General features: G+C 35.9%; 1 protein-coding gene across 2 annotated transcripts in view; it reads left to right on the top strand.

Moving 5' to 3' along the window:
- The first annotated feature begins 1,231 nt into the window (after positions 1-1,231).
- The window catches only part of LOC121420168 (NXPE family member 3-like), a 37,400-nt gene continuing 17,218 nt past the window's right edge, over positions 1,232-21,413 (top strand). For both annotated transcript variants that reach the window (XM_041614714.1, XM_041614713.1), the window contains exon 1: positions 1,232-1,665. The gene's annotated coding sequence lies outside the window, so the exon portion shown is untranslated. The remainder of the gene's footprint in view (positions 1,666-21,413) is intronic.

Below are 21,413 nucleotides of genomic sequence, written 5' to 3'. Positions count from 1 at the left end.
GACATTGCAAGCGCGAAGTGCGAGCGAAATTGTTTTCATAACCTGAAAGTGACTTGTTCAATTTCCCAAGTATCACCTCCCCTTATTCAATTCACATTTTTTATCTTATCTTTTCTTATCTTTCTTAATTCTGATTTTTCTCCCCTTCTTCCTTTTTTTCTTATTTCTTTTCTATTCCAATTCCTCGGGGGCCGGGGGTTCTAGGAAAAAGGGGGGATACATAGCGAGGCTGTTTCAACCCCCTGGATAAGCCTTTGTGTATTTTTAAACGTAGCAAATTGAAGTTTACACAAACAATAATATATCTATGCGGAGCAAGTTATTAGTGCCCGGGGCCACTTACATTGACGAGTGGATACCATGCGCGACCAAAAAAAAAAAAAAAAAAACGTAAAAAGGATGTCCTTTTCACGATAGGGCACGTTACGTACGTAACGTGATAAGGGTGTCAAAAACACAAAAATAATGGGAAAAAGGGTATCTATTTCGCCAGGAAAATTACGTGTTTAGGGTCGAATTTGCGGGGATGATAAAACAAAATTAAATGTTTTATAAAGGATGTCCTTTTTGCCCCAACACTTCGTGTTTAGAGTCCGATTTGCGCGAGGTGTAGAAGGTGGGGTCGTACTAAACCAAATAAGGTAAAGCCGACGACCGAAGGACCCGTAACAATAAAACATTCCTGTACTTGTTTAGGGGTTCATTTCAGGGAATATTTGCCAAGAGTATCGTTTTGTTTCCAATACTTGTTAAAGGTAGGGTTTCACACGCCAATACCTGTTAAGGGGTGCATTTTCAGAATATGGAAATTACGTGTTTAGGGTGCTTTTCGAGACCCCATGGTCGCGCATCGGGCATTAGTGCAAAACAGTGGGCGGGGGTTGTCACGTTCAGTATGTGACACTTCAATAGTTTTTTGTTTGTTTTTCTTTTGTTTCTTTGTTTGTTTGTTTCTTTCAATCTTTATTTCTTCCCTCTTTTCTCTGATTGTTTTTAATACTTTTTTTCTTCCTAGCTATAAGTTCCTTCACCTTCACCTTCTTTCTTCGTTTGCCTTCATATTTTTTGGAGGGGGCTGTCAACCACTTGGAATTAAGGGGCGGACGTACCCCTCCCCCTGCTTAATCCGACTAATTACTGCTTTGTCACTTATTTTAGCCTGTACAGAGCACGCGCGCTCGTCTATAATAAATGAGCACGCAACAAAAAGAACGCATCACTCCTTACCCAGTGTGGCATATTGACAAGCATGCAAGTATACAGACAAGGGCACGGAAAACTCGTTATCTTATTCTTGAATCTTGGCAATTCGGACAGTAATAGTTATTAAATATCCGTTTTGCCCGGGCTGTTGTAAGCTCCATCCCATTTGCAACGGCCAGCTGGGAATACAATATGTTAGTAGGCCTATAACGAAAAATAGTCGGGCGGAAATGAATTTCTTCGGAAGGTCATAAGAAGTGGTATCGCCCTGATGAAGACTACACGTAGTACGATCCGGATGTCTCAAACGATAGTACAGCTAAAACTGAACATAATGTATACCATACTCCGAGTATCTTTATCAGAGTTGGACAGCCTTATTTGACCCTCATTCGGACATAAAGTTCTTCACTAATTCGTGGCTACATCAAAGTCGAGCGGTTCTGCCTAATCATAAGAAAGGTGAGTTCACGACATCATTTTTGGATAGATTCCGTACCTATAAATAATACAGCTTATAAGGTAGTCATATATATATCCACCTATACATAGGCTATATGACTAGTTCGAGTAACGTGTTTTAGAATTAATATATAGGCCTATATATATATATAATTTCAGAATTTCCATAATAATATGATGGAATATTTCATTAATGGATTGCATGGCCCCGCGTTGTGCTCGATATAGCCCGGCCCAATTAAAAATATTCTTACTACTAGGGTAGATGTAATAGTACGTCCATGTTTTTGCCGACTAGCTCCTTCATATTCAAAACTATACTGCCTAAGTAATCATGCACATCATCTTTCTCCACACACACACGCATTTGCACGCACGTACACACCCACATACACACACAATTATGAATCATTCCTCCAAATCCAACATCAACAGACACATAATTATGGTGAATATTCATTTTCTCATGCAGCCACTTTTTTGGAACAAATTCCCAAATTTCCTGAAACAATTCTGAAATTCAAATCGGCTCCTAATAACTACTTATTAAAAATGTATCTGAATCCACAAAGTGGACTCACTGTAGCACTTTTTATTTCTTTTCTGAAGCGCGCTGTGATATGTTATTTAAAAAGATGCATAGACCTCAGAATACTTTCAATTTTAGAATTCTAATCTGTACTAGGCCTTTACATTATGGGATACAATGTTAACTTTAAGGTACACTGTTACGTTATTTTTAACAAAACCATGGTATTAAGTCCACGTAGATATGACATGCATTTTAGAAGATTTGAGAGGTATTTTGGCATGGTCAGGTTTAGTTAGTCTTTACATATGCGCTTTTAATTTCCTTGATATTCTGCGTAACCCAGGGAGACCCCAGGGTATGCAGGGAAAACGATGTTTAAATTTTTAAACAACGCTGTTTACTATATGAAACGCACAGTAGTTGTTTAATAGTTAAAAATGATGGTCCAGGCTGAAAACATTCACATCTAGATAAATAGAGGAGAATTCACAGAGCAAAATGCTGAAAATTTCATCAAAATCGGATAACAAATAACGAAGAGTGGCTTTATCAATATTTTGTGAAAACAGTTATATCCATATTGTCATGAATATTCATTAGGTGGGCTGATGAGGTCACATCCCCACTTTCTTTTTTCGTATGTTATTACATGAAATCATAAATGTTTCATTTTTCTTCATACATGTGTATTGCGTGTCTCCATTATGACAAAATAAGTTGTGGCAATGAATAACTAATGCACTTTATCAGTTGTCAATCCAATTGTTATAGTTCTTGCCAGAATTTTTTTTAATAAACCTAATTTCAAAATATAAAAGAACAAGTTGGGATATGACATCATCAGCCCATCTTATGAATATTAATAAAGACATGCCTTGAACTGGTTCACCGGAATATTGCAAATCTTTAAAATTCAATAACTTTGTTATTTGTTATCCAATTTTTATCAAATTTTCAGCATTTTGCTCTGTGAATTTTACTCTATTCATTGAGATGTAAATCCAGCCTGGACCAACCCTTTAGACAGCCATATTTGATTTATTGATAACTAAAATAGCAAATAGTATAAATTAATCTTTGTTGCTCAAGAACTAAAACAATTGTTTTATCTGTTTAAACAACTACTGTATGATTCATATAGTAAACTGCGTTGTTTAAATGTGTCACTGTGTACTATGGGATGTTGTCCTCTTTATCTTCACACCCTGCCCCTCTATCTTGTTAGGAAAGAAAGAGATCATATCCTACCCCTTTTCAGGTTTACTGATGTTTTATCCGTAGCTATAGGTAGTCTGCTGTGAAAACCTTTCACTCGAGGTAAAGGGTCTGAATGTGCAGCCTACTCATGCCTTGTGTACTGAAGGCCCTCTCGCTGAATTGAAACGGCAAGTTTTGTATGTGCTAGTCTTTGCATGGAGACACACTTGCTGATCAAATTTTGAATCAAGGTCTCTGATTGCAGACTTAAGCTGTATATATTTATTGATTCTGGCTTTTACGAGCCACGTGACTGCAGCTAAAGATAGCTAGGTGTATTTCGTTATCGGATGGCCTATCAATCACGTAGCCTCCATGCCTCCGTTACGCAATATAAGTTTGAATCTTGGGAATTAATTGGGTTTTAACGTTGATCAATGATTCTGCGAAGTCATGACCGTGTGCTTCTTCAGCTTCTTTAAATAATTGGCTTTAATTCCTCTTTCAGTGTTCCTAAACAAATCTGAAATTAAATTAAGAGATTTTATGGCCAAGTCAGTGCATTTGAATGCATTCATGCTCACACTCCTTTATTCCTTCTACCAAGTAAACACGAGTGCATATATATCTGTAAATATAATTGACTCGTGTGCATGCAATAAGTAGGGCAACTTAGAACCTTTATTAAAAGGTCAAGTCCACGGTCCACCCCAGTAAAATATTGATTTGAATAAATAGAGAAAAATCAAACTAGCATAGATCAACATCGGTTGTAAAATAAGAAAGTTCTGGCATTTTCAAAGTTTCGCTTATTTTTCACAAAACAGTGATATGCACAACTCTGTGACATGCAAATGAGTCAGTGGATGATGTCCATCACTTACTATTTCTTTTGTTTTCTTATTGTTTGAATTATACAATATTTCATGTTTTACAGATTTGACCATGGGGACCGACTTGACTGAATCATAATCTGTTACAATAGTGGTAATTTCACATGTTCAGGGAGGAATTAATCAGTTTCACTTGAAAATGAGGAGAAAATTAGGATATTTCATATAATCAAATACAAAAGAAATAGCGAGTGGATGACGTCATAGTCTCCTCATTTGCATACCAACCAGGATTTGCGTATACCTGTTTTGTGAATTTAAGCGAAATTTTAAAATGTCATAACTTTCTTATTTTATATCCGATTTTGATGAAATTTTCAGTGTTGTGCTTGTTGGATTTCTTACTTTTTATTCAAATCATTTTTTCATTGGGGTGGACCTTTCCTTTAACATTACTATATCTAATAATTTTGAAAGGTGTCGAGAGAGTCACTCTGAGTGCCTTAACCCTTATTGTGCCAGCAACATATCCCCCTGTGCCTATTATTGTTGCAGTGGTACAATACATAAGTGAACATGCGAAGTGTTTTGGTACAGCTACATAGATCAATGTACATAACTAGAAGCAGAAGGTTAAACCGGTGAAATTTCGGTCCTACTTTTCACTTTTCAAGTTCCAGAGGACTATAGGAGCGAACCTTAATATTTTAGAGAGCGGATCATCTTTAGAGGTGCAATTTTGCACCCCTTTTTCTTGAAAGTGCAAAAATGTACTTCCAAAGGTGCTCCCGTGCAGTATGTCGTAGGTTACAGTGCAAAGTTGAATATACATTTCTTTTTTAATAAAATGGTAATAATAATAAAATTACATTTCTATAGCATATTATACACGAAGTCTCTATGCGCCTCACATATACATTAATTGAATATCTAAACCAAATGAAAAAAAATTGAGGGGATGTTACTTAGGAAAAGAAATATGTTTTTAGCTAATTTTTTGAATACTCGTAATGAGGAACATGAACGGATATTGATAGGGATGCTATTCGAAATACTGGGTCCAGTCAAGCTAATACATTGCTGACCTTTCTTGGAGTTCATTTTAGGACTTTGTAAACGAAAAGGGTCTGATCTAGAACGTAATGAATAGCGAGATTGTTGTACTGGAGAAAATAAGCATGACACATATTGTGGTGTCAGGAAATTGAAGGACATAAACACAAACAAAGCAAGTTTATCTGTAATTCTTATATTCCTATATTTCATACCTAAGATAAAGGTTTTAGAAGAAAAAAAAAAACAACCTACAATAAGAAAGGTATGAGTTCCTAGATGTCTGGAACCTTAAAGGGGGAAATAAATTAGTTGTAAAAATATCAGAAAATATAAATAAAAAAATACTGATGAAGGTTTGAAGGAAATGCATTAAAGATTAAGAGAGTTAGACGTTTAACTTTTGAATTTGATATACGCTATTTAGGAAAAGTCCTCGCAAATGACGTCACAAATCAATTAAGTACAATTCTAATATTTTGTTCAATTTTTGCTATTTTTGCTATTTTGGCAAACTTTTATCAGGGTGAACTTCCCTTTAATGGAGATCCTTCCAACTGGCAATGCCAGCAGGATCTGTGATTTCACACATGTACAACTTTGTCCTTTGGACCCTGACCACCCATAGAATAAAACATGCATCATACTAGTATTTCCGCTAATAAAAAGAACACTTGGTCTTGTGAAAGAATAAACAAAATATTTTACTTTAACTGGGCGTTGTGGCGCCGGACCAAGCGATATGTGGGGTTACAAATTATTACAAATTTAGTTACAAATTGATACAGAGGTTCGAGCCCTGGCCATGTCTTTCGGACGATGACGTCCCAGACGTAAATAATCATATCTGATTGATACACGTCTGAAAAAAAAAATCCAACACACACACACACACCCTCACACATATACACACGCACATATAGAGACAGTCATAGCTATCAGTCAGACATTCATTTGGTTTTCATTGATTTTTACTCCGAGAAAAGTGGAGTGAATGTGGCAACGTGGAAGCGCCATGCTGTAGCGGTTCTGACTCTCGCCTTGTAATCAGAGCGTCGTGTGTTCGAATCCACCGCGGTCTAGCGTCCTTTGGCATGTTTGGCAAGGCGTCCATCGGGGCGTCCATCCACACTTTTCCACTCTCGACCCAGGTGCTCAATGGGTACCCTGGAGGATGCGAAAGCCTATGTAGTATGCCTAGCAATTGAGTCTTGTAACTCTTGTTGGAATGCTCCCCAGGGAGTGGAGAAGGTGCATACATTGTATGCGGGCATGTAAGCATCCGATGATCGACCGGGGTAATAATATATCTGTAAACCGCTTAGAGACGTCGTTCTGATGTGTTAAACGCTATATTAAGTGCATTAGCCAATAAATCAATAAAATACGTTGAACCTAACATTTGGGAATCACAACCTTGAATTTGTAACAATAATTAAAAATTCACGAAAAAATATGAAGGATTTGTGTCCCTCCAAATTCTTTAAATGATATTTGTCTAAATTAGTCTCATAATCGAGATGCATGAATGATGTTCATATGTTAATATGCTATTGGGGCATTATTTTAGTTTTTGTATTAATTCATTTTTTTCTGTTTTTTTATGAATACCTGCATCGAGTCATGTTATAGTTAAACGAGTTATTTACATACAACGTTATTTAAGTGACTCTGCACTTCAAACATCTCAGTCCCCACGCAGTATTATTATTATCAATGTAACATTATATTCTTTCATTTATTTATTATTATACATGGTGAAATATATAATAAACAAAATAGAAAGTTTAAGTAAACTTGAACCATGGACCTATGCTTGAACCAAGGTAATAGGATAGTTGTACTTGAGTGACATCACAGATAATGGTGCATTACCAAAAACAAAAAATAGAGGATTTGCATGACGTTGATTATCTTAACATTCAAATGCTTCAAATAGTAGAGAAAAACCCCAGTGTAAGTGGTCCACCAATCCTGTACCCTCCCCCCGATCAGTTTGAGTATTGCATATCGGGAGGAGAGACATGCGGGTCATCGTGATTCAGGTCGCTTTTCGCTTTCCAGACAGGGACAGGTGACGCCAAACAAATGATAATGATATTAACTCCATTGATAAATAATATCATCAATCTTAATAGTAATAATAATAACAATAATATTAAAAATAATGAGTTTAATAATAATGATAATAATAGTAATGATAATGATATTAATAACAATGGAAATAATCATACATGCAAACGCTCAACACCTACTTTATCAGAAGTCTCTTAGCGCTCTAAAAATACAATATATGTATCATAATTACCCTGGCTTCAGCAGCTAGAGCAGCTGTTACGCGCACTGCCGCGTTTCAAGGAATAAATTCTTGCCAGGAATCCATTCACCTAACCTGGGATGAGCGCCACTCAATGTGGGTAAATTTCTTGCTGAAGGAAAACACACCACAAGGCAAGTAAGGATCGAACCTACGTCCCTCAGATTGAAAGACGAGACGACACTAGACCACGATGTATCTATTGATTTCTCATCGGTGCATTCCTTTGATTATTTTTCTTTTAAATCAAATCAATTGGCTTCAAAGGGTTACATTGTCATTTAAGCCTACCCCAAATGACCGAAAGATATACATGTACAAATAAATATTGAATGACACACTGTAAAAACTGCGGTGTTAAAACTGACACCAATTGGTGTTAATAGAGGACCACACCTTGAGGTGTTAAAATTACACCCTAGAGATTCAACATAACACTAAAGAGTGTAAATGTAACAACAAAGATGTTGTAATAACACCTATAGGTGTAAAACTAGCACCACCAATTTAACACCGGTGTAAAATAACTGGTGTGGTCCTCTATGTACACCGGTTAACACCACAGTTTTTGCTGTGCAGTGATTAGGTCTACTGCTTATAGACCCTTATGTGTATTTAACGATGATCATCTGTGGGTCACAAAGGTTATACGATGGTGAAGTAATATAACGTCAGCATGGTCAGGAGGCAAATATTGACTTTTTGTTGTATAGGGCCCACACCATGGTTTCCATTATAATTTGTTTTAAAAAGGGTCTGTTCAGAACCCCTAAGTGACCAAAATATGGATCAATTTCAACAAAGGTATTGGTGAAAAGCTGTATGACCAGAATTAGAGGTGGTTTGGCACAGCGGTTAAGTCTCCAGACGTTCAACCACAAGGTCCGGGGTTCGAATCCCATAGCAGCAATGGTCGCGTCCTTTAGCACGGCGTTTATCAACATAATCACTCTCCAGCCATTTGTAGTAAATGTGAACCCGGTAGAAAGACAATTCTCACGAGCCAGGAAGACATGCTCATTAAAACCAGGGCAATAGTATGCAGCTCTTTGGGACTTTGTATTTAGCGCTATATCCATGTTTTAAGTTCAAGTTTAAGTTTATTTAAACCAATCAAACCAAGAGACACATTAAACAGTTTAACAAAAAATGAGAATACATGTTAGGTTTGGGACCACATGCAGGTAGATCTTGTGAGAGGGGCCCCTTATACCGAACAATACAGCAAGAATGAAATGAAAAATATATACAATGCTAATCTAGAGAGTAAATAAGAAAAATAAATACAAAAATCCACACACACACACACACACACATATATTGTTTATCAAGATTCAATTTAAGATATTTTGTAATCTTTCAAATAAATATTTTCAACACGAATTTTTAAATATGGGCAGTGTTGGACTTGATCTAAAGATTTGTGGTATCTTATTCTATTCTTTGATACAAACTATCACAAAAGAATTTAAAGCAGTATTTGTTCTTGCAAGTGGTTGGTGGATAAGATTTTCTGCCGTGTATTGTCCAAGTGGACATTCGAGTTAACAACAAATGCATCTTTTAAAAATGAACAGTTTTGAGAGGATTGTGATTTGTACATAACTATCCAACAATCGAAAGAGACTAAATTATCAAGAGGCAAAATCTTCAATTGCAGAAATAAAGGAATACTTGGACAGCTGTAATTCGATTATGTTATGAGCCTCATAACTTTATTCTGAAGAATTAGCAGCTTGTTTAAATGGTTCCTATATGTATTTCCCGTTGCAGCATTACAATAACTTAAGTGTTATAGAAATAGCATTGCAAATAGTTACTAACTTAAAAAAGGTCTGCTGAGGTTGAGAGAAACGTAACTTATAAATGACACAAACACTCCATGATACCATGGACCGATAGGTCCATGATGCTACCTTAGTACAAACTGAGTTGATTTTTCCATGATAAATGTTCATCCACTAGCTGCCAGAAACCTTACATCTTGACTTCGATTGATCTGATGGCCTCCTATTGATAATGGATTAGTATCTTCAGGGACTCTTTTACCCCTTGTTCTAAAGACAACATATTGAGTTTTACTAGCATTTAATAAAAGCTTGTTACAGCAAAACCATTTAAATATATTTTAAATTCATTGTTAGTTGAGAATATAAGAGTGTGCATATCTTTGTGATGGGAAAGTAAGCAAGTATCATCTGCGAATAGTAAATAAGTTAACAACTTTGGTAAACTTATAATGTCATTAATATAAATCAAGTACAATAATGGATCCAGAACCGAGCCTTGGGGTATACCGCATTTAACCTCCTTAGATTGTGATTTAACTCCATTAATCATTACATAGTGACATCTATTCCTTAAGTAAATTTTAAACCAAGTTAAGGCTGCCCCACGAACACCATAGAATATTAGGCCTACTACTAATACTATCATTAATATTAGCCGACATGCCAGGCAGCGGAATTATTTCCACATTAGATGCCTTAGAAACATACTCCATAATTACTAAAAGGATTGAAAAAAGTGCTAGACACATAAGTTCTGCAGAGGTAGAGAGCTCGGATGGAAAGCGTTCATGCAATAGGCAAGCGCTGTCAGCTCATGGGCATGATGGGCAGGACATGTCAACAGCCCTACGAGCGGTTCATTGGCCTGTGATGAGCTGATGGAAGGCAATCGCTCATGTGGTCAGTTAAAAGTTTTAAAGATAAGGGACTACATTTAGAGGGTCGTGTGGTCCAGTGGTAAGGGCCGTGTGGTCCACTGGTCATGCTGGTTAGAGCATAGGACTCAGAATCGCAAGGTTGTGAGTTCAAATCCCAACTCTGCCACTGTCTCCACTTTGATAAAAAGGCATGAGAGTGATATCTGTCGTCTATTACGTCAACCACTATGACTGATTAACCTAGACGTAAAATGCTTCCAAGGTAATTTGTTATATACCAGCTTGGCGTTTACCAGCAAAAACTGCTGTCCTGCCGAGTTCCTTCGGGAGTTACCCTCAAACAGAAACAGAAACAGAAGAGCATCTCTGAAGCATTCCAAACTCCCTGCCTGAAGTGCTTTGGCGTCAAACCTGCACAACTGGGAGGAATCAGCTGATGAGGACCATTTTGCCTGGCACCCAATGCCTGCGTGGCTCTGGTGCGTCAGGCTACGAGTGAAGGCGTGCGAGCAATCTGCATGATTGATTTTCAATTCCCGAACTATCTAACTAACTATTGATAGTGATTTTCTTATTTCCACTTACGGTTGTAGGCTACACCTTTTTTCTTTTCATGTTTAGTCGAAGGTGCATATTCCGATTCTGAATGATGCCAGTCGTGTAAACTTGAACTTTTTCCGCACGCAAATTGGCAAAATGCAATATGGCCGTTAAAACATGCGAATTACCCATGAAAATCATAAAATTGCCCACACATGGCAATAAAATACATGTCATTGTGTTGCAGGAGTGAATACTCTCTGAAAAGAAAAAGATTTTTGACAAAATATTTATTTTCTTGATATTCAAAATGTATACCCTTTTATGTACAATATGAATAGGGAAAATTAAGTTTCACAAAAGTGAGTACTAAAGTACAAGTAATTGTGATCTATGAGTGAAGTAATGTCTGAAAGCATAATTGCTGACGAAATATACAGTATAATTTGTTATGTCATGTGTGTGATAAACTATGTAGTTTGATATTCGAAATGGCCTCGATCCAAACGTCCTTACACTGTTATGTACAATATGAACGGGGATCCTCCAAAAAATCACAAGAGTGAGCAATAAAATGCATTTTATTAAGACAAACGAGTGGAATACTGAAAATAATCCTCATTGCTAATGAAATGTATAATTTAATATGCCGTGTATGTCATCAATCCTGTATTTTGATATTTTAAATGGCCACCAAAGGCCGTGACAGTATTATGTACAATATACAAGAGAGGGGAAAAAACAAATACAAAAGTTAGCACTGAGATATTGCATACAGATATATTTTCTAACGCAATATTTTGTATCAGGTTCCATGTTTGTGTCACATACTTTATTTTTTACTTTCAAATCGGCCGCTCATAGACATTGACTGTGAAACAAATTGAATCAGGAGCTAGCACAATAAAATGCGTACAATTGTAATCTATGAGTTGTCTGAAAACATGATTCTGACAAGATTTATAATCTCTTTTGCCAGGAAGGTGATAGATACTGCACTTTGAAAGTCAAAATGGCCGCTGCAGGGCCTAAGGGCATAACGATATCAATGGGGACAAATTATGTTAACAGTATTTTGCTTTGCTTGACTAAATGGTATTGCATAAGTGAATTATTGTCTGAGAACATGATTTCTAACGAACTATATAATTTCTTATGTTATTAAGGTGATAAATGCTTTATTTTGAAATAACAAAAAATTATACAATATGCCCCTTTGTTGAAATTATCTGTCACCATTCAAATTGAACATAATACACTCTAAAAATGAAGTGCTAATTTAGCATGTAATGTCCTTGCATAGTGACTGTACTTGAGTGCTCATTTATAATTTGAACTAAAAAATCAGCACTCAAAGTGCAGTCACTATACAAGCTCATTAAGTGCTAAATAAGTTCATTTTTTAAAGTGTACGGGTGTCACGCGCGTAAAACATTCCCCATAGACTTGTGTGTTAAAATGGCACTTTTGAAAACTTCATAAAAAATAAATGTGAAATTAGAGGGTCGAATGTTTAGTACCATTGGATAGGATATATATCTCACATTTTATATCTGACCAGGAAAGGGTACCGTAGCCAGCTCTTTTTTTAAAAATAAATCGCCATTTATGAAGATAACTATGAATGGATCAAATTCATCAACTGAAACAGTAAAATAGCCCTAATTAGTCCGCCAGTCAAAAATAATTCCATGTCACCTATTTATCTTCCCAAATTGGGGCGAAGGAAGTTTAGTAGTTACCATTTCTAGAATCAGTGTTAGATTTTCAATCATATTCATGCATTTTTGTCAATCAGCTATATCAAATAAAAAAAATTGAATGGGTTGGGTCGAATGAATATCCTGCCTTCCCAATGTAATTAGGCTCGTGGCACCTACGATAAGGGACTACGGCGGCCATTTTCAATTTCAAAATGCAGCATTTATCACCTTAATGACACAAGATATGATATGTCTTATTAGAAAACTTGGTTTCAGGCATCGCAATTATATGCAATATTTAAGTCAACCAACGCCAATTTCTTTCAAAATCATCTGCCCTCAGTTACAATATGTAGGCATACATAATACTTTTAGGGCCTGTCGCAGCAATTTTGAATTTCAACGTAAAGCATTTATCAACTTCAAGACAAACATATGTGATGTATTTAGGTAGAAATCATGCTCAAGACGATATTTTACCCATACATCACAGTTACGTGTATTTTATGGTTCTCATTATTGTGAAAGTTGTTCCCGATACGTATGTTACATAATTTAGTTAGGGCATGTAGCGACCATTTTCAAACTTAAAATACAGTTTTTATATCACCTACGTGGCAGAAGAAATGCTATATTTCATAAAAATCACGTTTTCAAACAACTTCTCACATAACAGAATTATGTGGATTTCATAGTCAAGCACTAACACTGTAAAAAAATGAAGTGCTAATTTAGCTCTTACCATGCTTACTGTACTTGTATAGTGACTGCACTGTAAGTGCTAAATTAGCACTTCATTTTTTACAGTGGACCCAAATTCTTACAAAATTATCAGTCCTCGTTTACATTGTAGATAATACTATTGGGGCATATTAATAGGGGCCATATTGAATTTCACAACACTGCTTTTATCTCATGAATGACTATAGAAAATATGTTTCACTAGAAAACATGTTTTCAGACAATATTTCACTCGTACATCACAATTACATGCATTTTATGGTTCTTACTCTTGTGAAAATTAAATTCTTCATTTGCATTTTACATTACACAGATAGGGCTTACATGATTCTATGGCGGCCATTTCGAATGTCAAAATACATATTTCGCAATATATTTGCATTTTATAGTCAAGCAAATCCAAATGTTGTCTAACTTATTTGACCCATTTAAAATATTGCAAACAACAGCCGCTTTGAATAACATAATTCGAAAACACAAACAACAAATATAACCCGGAATAAAAGTTATATGCGGTGTCTCATGGTATAACATCAAATATAATTCAGAAGCAAGACAAAATGTCAATTCCAGGCCAATATAACGACCACTATATCTTCAAAAGTTATATATAACATGAATAATTTCACTCACGTGAGCCCTGCATGGCTCTTTATTTTTTTTTTATCTTTGCAGTTTTTATTCGTCATAAAAATAATCAAAGTATACAAAACACATCGTTGCACTTCAATAAAAAAGAAAACATTGTATAAGTACATACAACATAATCTTAATTTACAAGACTCTTGATGAACAGATCAATCTGTTCAAATCTCCGTCATTGTTTACATATTGACTATATTATACTCAATGCGTTGACCTAGCTACTTCCTGAGTTTGAGGAGCCCGGGAGGGCCCAGGATAGAACATTATTTTGTTGAAATTATTTTGTCTGCGTCAGTATGCATTCCACAGCCAAGACCTCTCAACTGCCTTGAACCATGGCCCTACTACATGCTTGAACCAATTTATCCGCACATGCGGGAACATAAATCAACCATCTATCCAGGGTCCTGGTCGGCGATACTGGAATAAACTTTTGGATTTCTAGGCACCTCGTCAAACGATCCAGGCATCACACATCTGGCTGGATTGATGACCCCAGCGAAGCATGATATGCGTGGCTAGATGATAAATATTGACCCCCTGGTTTCAGCCAGAAACCAAAGAGGGGTATGATATAACAACATAATAACGAACAGCACTTCGCCTTCTCGATGTGATCTGAGCATCAAACTGACCGGATACTGATCCCAGCCAGGCTATCGTTTTTTTTCGTGAAACTTTATTAGGAACAGTAGTAGTGATGAAGGGCTGCAAGGGCTAAATTCGTTATCCGAATGAAAATCTCGTTATAAAATCCCTGACTCGGCAAACATAAGGAAATATACAAAACATAGATATACAATAATGATAATAAAATATCAATGGATGTTCATGTGATGTGGCCAAAATGTGTCAAATTCCCAACAGAAACCATGGAACTAATATACAGTGCGTCCCAGAAAAAAAAAACGAAACCAAGATTAAGCGACTATTTATCATAACTTAATCGCAAATACAATAGACAAATGACCTACCAATGTAAAGCCTAGAAACTCCTCTTTCATCTGATATTACCTATATTATTCCTCATTCACGCATGAGTGAACAAAAACAATTTGAAGAAAGGATACCAAAAACTCATTTTGCGGGGAGTATCTGAATTTCAAAAAGATAACCACATGCCTAAAAAGTTCAATATCTGCTCTTTAAATTGATACCTCAATTACAGAAAATGGTCAAGAAATAACAAAGTTCTGTTTATTTGAAATAAGGCTAGGATTTCAATAATTTCATAAAAGGAAAACGTTTTACAGGTTAGCGTTCAAACTCACTCGACACTCCGTTTTGTTGACCAAACAGAAATAATTTTTTTCTCAGAATGATACTCATTATGTACGCATGAATTTGCAATATCTATGTCTGTGAAAACGAATATCATAAAAGAATATTGTAGAAATAAGATTATGAATGGTCAGTTTGGCAGCCATGATGTTTATGAGGTAGTTAAAACATGAGATTTCAGCATGGGAACCGGTCTATTCAGATTCAGCGCATTTGAATTGTGTGAAATAGTCCGGTTTCCAACTTTTACCCCCAAATGCCTTTTGAAGTTTAAGGCCTGGTCATACCGCCCGAGCGTTGTTGGAGCGGTCGTGGAGCGGAAGGGAAAGTGAGTCGAATTTCGCTCACAAAATTGGGGGAATAAATCGAGAAAAAAAATCGAGAAAAAAAATCGAAATCGAAAAAGGTGAACGGTAGCAAGCGGTGATGATTTTTTTTCTCTCCGCTCCACGACCGCTCCAACAACGCTCGGGCGGTGTGACCAGGCCTTAATATAGGCCTCTTTTTCCTGAACGGCTATAGCATTCCCTTGTCTGCAGCTATCTGGGCATGTCTCCGAGCACAAAGAAATGTGTAATTTGTAAGACGTTTGTAAAGTAATGGTCACACCGCCCGAGCGTTGTTGGAGCGGTCGTGGACCGGAGAGAAAAAATCATCACCGCTCGCTACCTATCGACATTTTCGATTTCGATTTTTTTGGGGGGGTTTTCGATTTTTGTATTCGATTTTTTTCCCCAATTTTGTGACCGAAATTCGACCCCCTCTCCATACCGCTCCACGACCGCTCCAACAACGCTCGGCCGGTGTGACCAGGCCTTTAACAAAAACGCAGATACCACGATGTTGGAAAAGATCATGATCAACATGAAATAAAGCCTGCATCAATAAATAAAGTTAGTTGATATGAATGAATTGAAAAAAAAAACCAAGCCAGCAACACAAATAAGTTTACACTGTCCAGTAGAAATCTAGAAATGGCTGCTCATATAAAAATGGGGCAATCACTCTCCAAGAATCAGTGGACTTCCTCTAGAAATAATAAAATCTAGACAAGTTGAAATAATTATGTCATTTTTCATAATAAGATATACAAAATGAAGTTAACTGTATGCTATCAGAAATATTGACCATGTAAATTGAGCATGCTACAACCGATTTCTTGACAATAAGCGGAACTTAAAAATTTACCAACTTTCCAACTTTCATGTGTGAAATATTATTTTTTTAGGTTCAAAGTTTTCAATTCAATTTAATTCAAGGTTTACATGTAGTAAAAACATGAGTTGCAGCCACATGGCTGAATTGGTCATGTATTCAATATACTACAAACAATAGACTTATTACATATTTCAAACACAAAAAAACAGCAACATTAATCTTGTGAATAATTGAGATGAGAAATATCTATGTACTTAATAAGGCAAGATTACTTAGGCAATAAATAAACATATATAAATATATATGACAATGAGGAAGTGGTAAAATAAGAATAATAAAAACAGATAAGCAAGTTGTAAAAGGTCATAAAATATATGGATATTAAATAAAAGTGTTGCTTTCGTCATCTACTTAAAAATTGATATTGCAAATGTGAGTATTGCTTTCGAAGTAGTGATGGGTTTATTTATTGACTGAGCATGTCTTTATTCAGGAGATCTATATGGGGCTATTGCGGAATCAATTGTTTTACATGTGTATTGCTGATATGAAGAGTATGGTTGCAAAAGGGGATAGATCCAATTTGGACCATTCCTAGAAAAATCACGTGTTTTTTTTCTCATATCATGTATATTGCAATATCCTTAAACTAAATTGTCATGTAGTACTACCCTGCCGTGTGAACATAAAGTTTAGTATAAAAGAAATCTTCCTGTCTTCAATTTTCTTAAATATTTTATTTCAAACAATTACCATTGTGGATCTAACGCCCTTTTGCAAGCACACTGAAATGGATCCAATTTTGAAAAAAAAACTGATTTGTCTTTGCCATTTTTATTCACGTTTTAATGGGAATTTCAGATTTTCGTTGGTATCATTAGAGCGACTAAAATCTATAGGTTTTGAGACAGAAAACAATAAATTTCATGAAAAATGGATTTAACCCCTTTCGACAAATGAGCTCTGTAGAAGAGTTTGGTTGCAAAAGGGGTCAGGTCTAAACATTGGGCCTAAAATATTAACAAATTTGATTTTAAAAATGGATCTAACCCCGTTTGCAATAATGAGCTTTTGATATCTATGAGTATATCAGAGATTGATGGATATTTTTTTTTTTTTGGGGGGGGGGTAGCCAGGCACTATTAATGTTATATGTTTGGTTAAAAACGTTGCGAAATCCGGGCTGACTTTCTCCCTTCTGGATTCAAGAGTAGGAATTTTAAATGATAGGCAAGCATAAGCATAATCGGCAAGTTTCGACCCAACATGATTCTGCAGGCTCTTTTCTGAATTTGCTCTGAATTTCATACATCTTTCTTTGTAAGCCGCCATTAAATACTCGGTTGCAGTATTCCAGAGCAGGACGAATGTAGCCCATGTATACCAATTTCAGATCGAATAGAAACAGCCCATATCGCTTCAAGAGCCTAAACATGTACAATTAGTTGTTACATTTTTTGATGATTTCCATGATATGTAGGTTTCATTTTAGATAGATGCTTGTAACCGACCTTTCTCTATTTTGTTGCAATCGTGAGACACAAGTAGGTCGGGTAGTCTAACGGTAAAGGTAAATAGAACACACCCCGCTACTGTTAAGTTCATTATAACAATTATATCTATTGACACTATCAAAACACAACGATTGTGAACGTGATGATAAAAAAGCAGATTGAGATTTGTAGATTTTACTCACTCAACCCACTTCGGATCGAGAGTGCATACGGTTTTAACATTTGAGAAATCGTTAACTTAAAACAAGAAAAGCGTATGTGAACTAGATAGGTAAATACAAACAGTTGTTGATGAAATGATAAGGATGGGTTTAAAGTGACAGATGTCTCCATGCCTGTTACAAGCAAAATCTACATGTCGAATAATGTCACGTGGTTTTGTCTGTCTACCACTTTCCATTACTGAGACTTTGCTGGTAGGAATGTAATGATTCTTTTCAACCTTAGCAGAAACTAGGGGAAGGAATTTTTTTATTATGGATATGAAATTATGAATTTTACATTTTTTTCAGTTGCTTGAAACCAGATGTATTAGATAACTTTCCCATGCACGTGAAATGTGTTAGGGCAACTTTGAACAAAGTTTCGTGTTTTAAATCATTGGAGGCGCGATATAGCTCAATTGGTAGCTAGCGGGGGTTTCGGATTCCGGTGACCCGGCGGGTTCGATTCCTACTTGGTCAGCTAGTGCCTTTAGGTAAGGCATTAGTCTTCATTACCAGGTCCCTCGGAGAGGACCTCAAGCCGTCGGTCCTCCGGTTGCCTCCTTTGCAAGCATTCATGCTTTCTTAGCAATAAGGTGAAACTATAAAAAATTCCCTACCATACATGTCTTACCGATAAGAATTTGAAGACATGCTGACAATCTTAATTATAACTCTTTCTTACTGTTAATTGCGTCAAGAAGGGCAGACAAAGGTTCATGTATAATCGCATTCACCTCTTCGGGCCTTTAGATCACAAGGGCACTCCGGGTTAATTTCTTCAGAATTACTGTCAAATCTTTCAATATCGATAAAAGCAAACAAATGTCAATAAATGTACTGCTTCCCGTCAGGCATAATACTTGATTTCTAAAGGAATGTGAGCTGTTTATCAAAAAAATCTTGTTTTTTTATTCTTTCTTTTTTTTCTTTTTTTTCCTTTCTTTCTTTTGCTTTCTTTCTTTCTTTCTCTCTTTCTTTCTTCTTATTTTTTTGTGTCTTTTTTCCTTTTTTCTTCTTTCTTTCTCTCCTGTCTACTTCTTTATTCGAATTGTTTTTATTTTTGATATTTTCTTTCGATTTTCTTTCTTTCTTTTACATTCTTTTCTTTTTTTTCCTTTCTTTTCTTTTTTTCTTTCATTATTTTTTATCCAATTTTTTGGCAACTACGCCATAAATTTTTCACAGATAAACTAATTAAATAGCAACCAGTGAGATCTGTAGCCCCAATTATTTCTCCACATTTTATGAATGCCCCTCTCTCGGTACGCCAAACATGTAAAAGTAAAAAAAAAATAAATAAATAGTAGGATCGGAATATTAATAATTGTTTGCTGCCCAGCTCTGCGAGTTTCAGTAGAGCTTAATTAATAACTACTCCCAGTGCAGGTGCTGATCATGCGGAGGAGGGGGGGGGGGTTGGTAGGAGCACATCCTGTGAAAATGAGTGATCATCTTTTTTGCTTGTCTTTTTTCTGTAGACAAAACGCCCTATCATTTTAAGAGGGGCATTTAGAGCATTTTTCTTTTTCTTTTCTCTTTCAGGATCCGCGCATGTAGTGCCACATGAAGTACTTAATAGGATTCAGGAAAATCCCCTCTACCCCACACACCGTTTGTACTTTTGATAAGAAATAAGACGTGACGCCCCATTATTTTGATGGGAAGAGGCAATGCAAACGACAAAATAATTTCTGACGTTTATCCTCTTTTTTTTCTTGCGTCAGCATTTTAAATATTATGTATCACCCTTCCCTAATCTTTCAAGCCTTTTCCCCTTATCTATTATTTCATTCGAAACCGCCCCGTTCACACGCAGGCATTTCCTGTCTGAAGTGGGTATACATGTTGTATGCATAGTGTCTGTGTTATTTGGGCAAGCATATTAGTTCTTATTCGCACATCCAATACTATTTGCATATTGATATTTTTGTTGGCTTTTTTTGTAGTTATCTTTCCAATGAGCAATAATGCACAGTATAATGTCTAGTCAGACAACAAGACAATCACATGTTGGGGGCCCCAAGGGTCTTTACTACCCCCTTTTTTGTTTATCAAACAACCTATGTCGTTCATCAACAATTCTATCTTATGTCATATTCATACTGACGATACAAACATAACGTTCTTATAGAAATCTTGATCAAGTTATTCAATATTGCAAACACTAAAATGTGCCAGTTCTTAATTCCATTTCGCGCATGATCATAAGAAGGTAACTTGAACTAGAATGAAATAGTGCTTTAATATTCAATGAGATAAGCACCAATTTTGATGTCTAGATTCTGCACATACTCTTCTGAATTGTGCGGGTCTTTTTAAAAATTCATTCCACTGGAATAATGCGCCAACTAGCGCATGGCGTCTCACATTTTAAGTAAAAATGGAACATTGATGTGCTATTTTTTGGTCACCAGGTGTTCATAATTCATTCGTTTTATGTCAGAAATGCTTCATAAAATATTGCTTTGAAATTCAGCTTCCCCAGTAAAAAAAGGAGAGATCAGTTTTACAAACTTGCCCATGAGGTGTACGAACTGGCTTATGAGAAAAACGTTTGTCGATATTTTAGTGCAAATAAACTAACAATTAACTATGAAATGTATTTATTTTGAAGCTCAGCTAGGCATATTGACTTCGATCATGTAGAGGTTAATCGTAAAAATAACATTATGTAGGGGCTTAAATGCTGCCCTTTGATTCCGATTTCTCATTTATGTTGGTATTCCTATATAGTACTTGTTATTATTATATTTTTTCTTTTGGTGGGATGGGGGTATTTTCACGATGTTTAAACTTCAATTTATATATAATAAAGACAGTATATTAAAATAAAGCAACCATTATATCGTAATGAATCTAACAGCATCGTAGTAATAGTAATGCCGCGGTGTAAAAAAATCAAAGCGTAAAAACAATGCCGCAAAAATTAAAGCGCGAAGCGCAGCAGTGCAAAATGATAGAAAGATAAAGAAAGCGAAAAAAAGTCAGGCAGGGCAATAGCGGACGCCAAGATGATAGGAAGAATTAAAATAAAAACGAAGAAAGGAAAGTAAAAAAAATGTGAATAGAGAAGAAGAGATAATAGAACGAGAGAGAAAAGAAAGAGAGATAAGTAAACGGGGAAATCGAACTAGGGGAAGAAGAGAAAAGAAGCATTCAGCCCAAACAGGTTGTAGAGAGCTGTTACTTATTTTGTACCAATGAGACAAATACAGTTATGATATAAGTATGACTTAATATAATACAACAAGAAAAAAGAAAGTTGGGACATAAGTATGACTTCATATAATACAACAAGAAAAAGAAAAATTGGGACATTACATCATCAGCCCCCTATTGCATATTAATGAAGGGTAGAAT

The sequence above is a fragment of the Lytechinus variegatus genome, chromosome 8 (assembly GCF_018143015.1).
Source record: "Lytechinus variegatus isolate NC3 chromosome 8, Lvar_3.0, whole genome shotgun sequence".
NCBI classification, from domain to species: Eukaryota; Metazoa; Echinodermata; class Echinoidea; order Temnopleuroida; family Toxopneustidae; genus Lytechinus; species Lytechinus variegatus.
The sequence above is the reverse complement of the archived record's forward strand: the minus strand, read 5'-3'. Positions and strand labels throughout refer to the sequence as shown.